At 51.5% G+C, this 6,000-nt stretch overlaps 1 protein-coding gene across 4 annotated transcripts in view; it reads left to right on the top strand.

Annotated features, from left to right (window-relative positions):
- Window positions 1–2,699: 2,699 nt before the first annotated feature.
- The window catches only part of CCDC127 (coiled-coil domain containing 127), a 28,123-nt gene continuing 24,822 nt past the window's right edge, over window positions 2,700–6,000 (top strand). For 2 of the 4 annotated variants that reach the window (XM_069958265.1, XM_069958266.1), the window contains exon 1: window positions 2,700–2,808. The gene's annotated coding sequence lies outside the window, so the exon portion shown is untranslated. The remainder of the gene's footprint in view (window positions 2,809–6,000) is intronic. The other 2 variants (XM_069958267.1, XM_069958268.1) reach the window with 1 other exon arrangement.

The following is a 6,000-nucleotide window of genomic DNA, read 5'->3' as shown; positions in this document are numbered from 1 at the left end:
GAGTAGTGTGGTATGAGTAGTGTGTGCGGGAGGCTGGTGGTGAGTAGTGTGGTATGAGTAGTGTGCGGGAGGCTGGTGGTGAGTAGTGCGGTATGAGTAGTGTGCGGGAGGCTGGTGGTGAGTAGTGTGGTATGAGTAGTGTGTGGGAGGCTGGTGGTGAGTAGTGCGGTATGAGTAGTGTGTGGGAGGCTGGTGAGTAGTGTGGTATGAGTAGTGTGTGGGAGGCTGGTGGTGAGTAGTGCGGTATGAGTAGTGTGTGTGGGAGGCTGGTGAGTAGTGTGGTATGAGTAGTGTGTGGGAGGCTGGTGGTGAGTAGTGCGGTATGAGTAGTGTGTGTGGGAGGCTGGTGAGTAGTGCGGTATGAGTAGTGTGTGGGAGGCTGGTGGTGAGTAGTGTGGTATGAGTAGTGTGCGGGAGGCTGGTGGTGAGTAGTGTGGTATGAGTAGTGTGTGTGGGAGGCTGGTGGTGAGTAGTGCGGTATGAGTAGTGTGCGGGAGGCTGGTGGTGAGTAGTGCGGTATGAGTAGTGTGCGGGAGGCTGGTGGTGAGTAGTGCGGTATGAGTAGTGTGTGGGAGGCCGGTGAGTAGTGTGGTATGATTAGTGTGTGGGAGGCTGGTGGTGAGTAGTGCGGTATGAGTAGTGTGTGTGGGAGGCTGGTGGTGAGTAGTGCGGTATGAGTAGTGTGTGCGGGAGGCTGATGAGTAGTGCGGTATGAGTAGTGTGTGTGGGAGGCTGGTGAGTAGTGCGGTGTGAGTAGTGTGTGTGGGAGGCTGGTGGTGAGTAGTGCGGTATGAGTGGTGTGTGTGGGAGGCTGGTGGTGAGTAGTGCGGTATGAGTAGTGTGTGGGAGGCTGGTGGTGAGTAGTGCGGTATGAGTAGTGTGTGGGAGGCTGGTGGTGAGTAGTGTGGTATGAGTAGTGTGCGGGAGGCTGGTGGTGAGTAGTGCGGTATGAGTAGTGTGTGGGAGGCTGGTGAGTAGTGCGGTATGAGTAGTGTGTGGGAGGCTGGTGGTGAGTAGTGCGGTATGAGTAGTGTGTGGGAGGCTGGTGATGAGTAGTGCGGTATGAGTAGTGTGTGTGGGAGGCTGGTGAGTAGTGCGGTATGAGTAGTGTGTGGGAGGCTGGTGGTGAGTAGTGTGGTATGAGTAGTGTGTGGGAGGCTGGTGGTGAGTAGTGTGGTATGAGTAGTGTGTGTGGGAGGCTGGTGGTGAGTAGTGCGGTATGAGTAGTGTGTGGGAGGCTGGTGGTGAGTAGTGTGGTATGAGTAGTGTGCGGGAGGCTGGTGGTGAGTAGTGTGGTATGAGTAGTGTGCGGGAGGCTGGTGGTGAGTAGTGTGGTATGAGTAGTGTGTGGGAGGCTGGTGGTGAGTAGTGCGGTATGAGTAGTGTGTGTGGGAGGCTGGTGGTGAGCAGTGTGGTATGAGTAGTGTGCGGGAGGCTGGTGGTGAGTAGTGCGGTATGAGTAGTGTGCGGGAGGCTGGTGGTGAGTAGTGCGGTATGAGTAGTGTGTGGGAGGCTGGTGGTGAGTAGTGCGGTATGAGTAGTGTGTGTGGGAGGCTGGTGGTGAGCAGTGCGGTATGAGTGGTGTGTGTGGGAGGCTGGTGGTGAGTAGTGCGGTATGAGTAGTGTGTGCGGGAGGCTGGTGGTGAGTAGTGCGGTATGAGTAGTGTGTGCGGGAGGCTGGTGGTGAGTAGTGCGGTATGAGTAGTGTGCGGGAGGCTGGTGGTGAGTAGTGCGGTATGAGTAGTGTGCGGGAGGCTGGTGGTGAGTAGTGCGGTATGAGTAGTGTGTGGGAGGCTGGTGAGTAGTGCGGTATGAGTAGTGTGTGGGAGGCTGGTGAGTAGTGCGGTATGAGTAGTGTGTGGGAGGCTGGTGGTGAGTAGTGCGGTATGAGTAGTGTGTGTGGGAGGCTGATGAGTAGTGCGGTATGAGTAGTGTGTGGGAGGCTGGTGGTGAGTAGTGCGGTATGAGTAGTGTGTGGGAGGCTGGTGGTGAGTAGTGTGGTATGAGTAGTGTGTGGGAGGCTGGTGGTGAGTAGTGTGGTATGAGTAGTGTGTGGGAGGCTGGTGGTGAGTAGTGCGGTATGAGTAGTGTGTGGGAGGCTGGTGGTGAGTAGTGTGGTATGAGTAGTGTGTGGGAGGCTGGTGGTGAGTAGTGCGGTATGAGTAGTGTGTGGGAGGCTGGTGAGTAGTGGGCTCTGAGGAGTGTGTGTGGGAGTGATGGCAGGCTGGTGGTATTATCATATTGTATGTAGTGTGGTGTGTATTAGAATACTCCAGCATGTTATTTGCACATGCTACATGCACTTCTAGGTCATTGTGTATTTTACATTTGAAATTACTTTTGTGATTTGTGGTCTCATTTCCTCACTTTTGCATGTTTTGTGTTGATTTTTACACTTTATTCCTCTCAATACTTTATTTAGGTTAGGCTATAGTACAGTATTTAGCATTAAGCAGCGCTTCTCTGATACTATACATATCTATACGTATCTCTTATACATGGAGGGTTTCCAGCCTTGCAGGGGTTACAGTCTTGCTGAGTGACGTCACTCTCCTGCGCACCCTCCCCCCTCCCCTCCCCGAGCAGGAGAGCCGGAGCTGACTGCACAAGGTCGTAGACATAGAGTGTCTGCGCTGTGTCTCCTCCCCCTGTATTTCTACTGGCTGACAGCTCATATACAGAACTTCTCATTGGTTACGTCATTCGTGCCCCTGTCCTGTCACTTCTCTGGTGTTGGCGGAAGTGCTGGCAGAGTGACGTGGGGAGACACAGTCTTGTTCTCGGCATCATACAGGAGTTGTTCCTCAGGTGTGTGCGGGCATTCTGATTGGTTTCCTTCTATAATACGGGGTCTCCAGGGGCTTGTAGTACTGAGCGGCGGGCGGGCCTGGGCTCTGCAGCCTGCCGGGCATGTGATAGTATGGGCATTGTGAGCACATAGGGGAGTAGTATGGGAGGTAACTCTTGTACGCAGTGTGTGCATTGTGTATACATGAGCAGTGCTCTATTCATGTGGAATGTATTACAGAGAACCCGTAACCAGCCCTCGTATATATGAGGAGAGGACCTGTAACCAGCCCTCGTATATATGAGGAGAGGACCTGTAACCAGCCCCCTGTATATATGAGGAGAGGACCTGTAGCCAGCCCCCTGTATATATGAGGAGAGGACCTGTAGCCAGCCCCCTGTATATATGAGGAGAGGACCTGTAGCCTGTCCCCTGTATATATGAGGAGAGAACCTGTAACCAGCCCCCTGTATATATGAGGAGAGGACCTGTAGCCAGCCCCCTGTATATATGAGGAGAGGACCTGTAGCCAGCCCCCTGTATATATGAGGAGAGGACCTGTAGCCAGCCCCCTGTATATATGAGGAGAGGACCTGTAGCCAGCCCCCTGTATATATGAGGAGAGGACCTGTAGCCAGCCCCCTGTATATATGAGGAGAGGACCTGTAGCCAGCCCCCTGTATATATGAGGAGAGGACCTGTAGCCTGCCCCCTGTATATATGAGGAGAGGACCTGTAGCCAGCCCCCTGTATATATGAGGAGAGGACCTGTAGCCTGCCCCCTGTATATATGAGGAGAGGACCTGTAGCCAGCCCCCTGTATATATGAGGAGAGGACCTGTAGCCAGCCCCCTGTATATATGAGGAGAGGACCTGTAGCCAGCCCCCTGTATATATGAGGAGAGGACCTGTAACCAGCCCCCTGTATATATGAGGAGAGGACCTGTAGCCAGCCCCCTGTATATATGAGGAGAGGACCTGTAGCCAGCCCCCTGTATATATGAGGAGAGGACCTGTAGCCAGCCCCCTGTATATATGAGGAGAGGACCTGTAGCCAGCCCCCTGTATATATGAGGAGAGGACCTGTAGCCAGCCCCCTGTATATATGAGGAGAGGACCTGTAGCCAGCCCCCTGTATATATGAGGAGAGGACCTGTAGCCAGCCCCCTGTATATATGAGGAGAGGACCTGTAGCCAGCCCCCTGTATATATGAGGAGAGGACCTGTAACCAGCCCCCTGTATATATGAGGAGAGGACCTGTAGCCAGCCCCCTGTATATATGAGGAGAGGACCTGTAGCCAGCCCCCTGTATATATGAGGAGAGGACCTGTAACCAGCCGCCTGTATATATGAGGAGAGGACCTGTAACCTGCCCCCTGTATATATGAGGAGAGGACCTGTAACCAGCCCCCTGTATATATGAGGAGAGGACCTGTAGCCAGCCCCCTGTATATATGAGGAGAGGACCTGTAGCCAGCCCCCTGTATATATGAGGAGAGGACCTGTAACCAGCCGCCTGTATATATGAGGAGAGGACCTGTAGCCAGCCCCCTGTATATATGAGGAGAGGACCTGTAGCCAGCCCCCTGTATATATGAGGAGAGGACCTGTAGCCAGCCCCCTGTATATATGAGGAGAGGACCTGTAGCCAGCCCCCTGTATATATGAGGAGAGGACCTGTAGCCAGCCCCCTGTATATATGAGGAGAGGACCTGTAACCAGCCGCCTGTATATATGAGGAGAGGACCTGTAGCCAGCCCCCTGTATATATGAGGAGAGGACCTGTAACCAGCCCCCTGTATATATGAGGAGAGGACCTGTAACCAGCCGCCTGTATATATGAGGAGAGGACCTGTAACCAGCCCCCTGTATATATGAGGAGAGGACCTGTAACCAGCCCCCTGTATATATGAGGAGAGGACCTGTAACCAGCCCCCTGTATATATGAGGAGAGGACCTGTAACCAGCCCCCTGTATATATGAGGAGAGGACCTGTAGCCAGCCCCCTGTATATATGAGGAGAGGACCTGTAACCAGCCCCCTGTATATATGAGGAGAGGACCTGTAACCAGCCGCCTGTATATATGAGGAGAGGACCTGTAACCAGCCCCCTGTATATATGAGGAGAGGACCTGTAACCAGCCGCCTGTATATATGAGGAGAGGACCTGTAACCAGCCCCCTGTATATATGAGGAGAGGACCTGTAACCAGCCCCCTGTATATATGAGGAGAGGACCTGTAACCAGCCCCCTGTATATATGAGGAGAGGACCTGTAACCAGCCCCCTGTATATATGAGGAGAGGACCTGTAACCAGCCCCCTGTATATATGAGGAGAGGATCTGTAACCAGCCGCCTGTATATATGAGGAGAGGACCTCAGGAGCAGGAGGTCTGCAATTTGGAGGATAGACTCAAAATTTAAGGATATTCTAACTTCCATTGCAGCAGAGCACGGAGTATAGTCACCAGGAAAGATCGTTCTACATTAATTCAATCTAAACATAAACCAACAGTTAACAAACAACACCAAAAAAATTGTTCCAAACCAGTACTGTCACTTACATATACTCCGCTTTTTAATAGTATAAAATACATCATTAAGAAACATATTCATATTTTGCAGGAGGATGATAAGTTGTCGGAATTACTGGCTCAGGGTTGTGCAGTTGTCCCCAAAAGGGCCAAAACCCTTGGGGACATACTGTCTCCCAGTTTGGTTCTATCAGATAAGAGGTCCCCGACATGGTTACAACGACTTGGATTTTTCAAGTGTGGTACTTATCCGTGCCGCACTTGTACGTTTGCTAAAGTTTGCAGTACATTTTGCAATAATTCCAACACCAGACATTTTCCCATCAAACAACATATGGATTGTAATTCCACACATGTGGTATATGTCATTGAGTGTACATTGTGTAAGATCAAATATGTTGGTTGTACCAGCAGAAAATTAAAGGTCCGTGCTCTGGAACATCTCAATGACATTACCGGGAATCCAATAAGAAACAAATCAGGTGCATCATTACATTTCATCAACTGTCACCATTCTAACTGTAAACCATTTGTAATTTATGGCATTGAAAAAATCATGCCTTTGGCAAGAGGGGGTGATATACACAAACGATTGCGAGACCGGGAAGCTTTTTGGCAATTTATGTTGGGCACACGTGCCCCTGAGGGCATAAATATACGTCGGGAGTTATTATTCC

The sequence above is a fragment of the Dendropsophus ebraccatus genome, chromosome 2 (assembly GCF_027789765.1).
Source record: "Dendropsophus ebraccatus isolate aDenEbr1 chromosome 2, aDenEbr1.pat, whole genome shotgun sequence".
Lineage (NCBI taxonomy): Eukaryota > Metazoa > Chordata > Amphibia > Anura > Hylidae > Dendropsophus > Dendropsophus ebraccatus.
The sequence above is the reverse complement of the archived record's forward strand: the minus strand, read 5'-3'. Positions and strand labels throughout refer to the sequence as shown.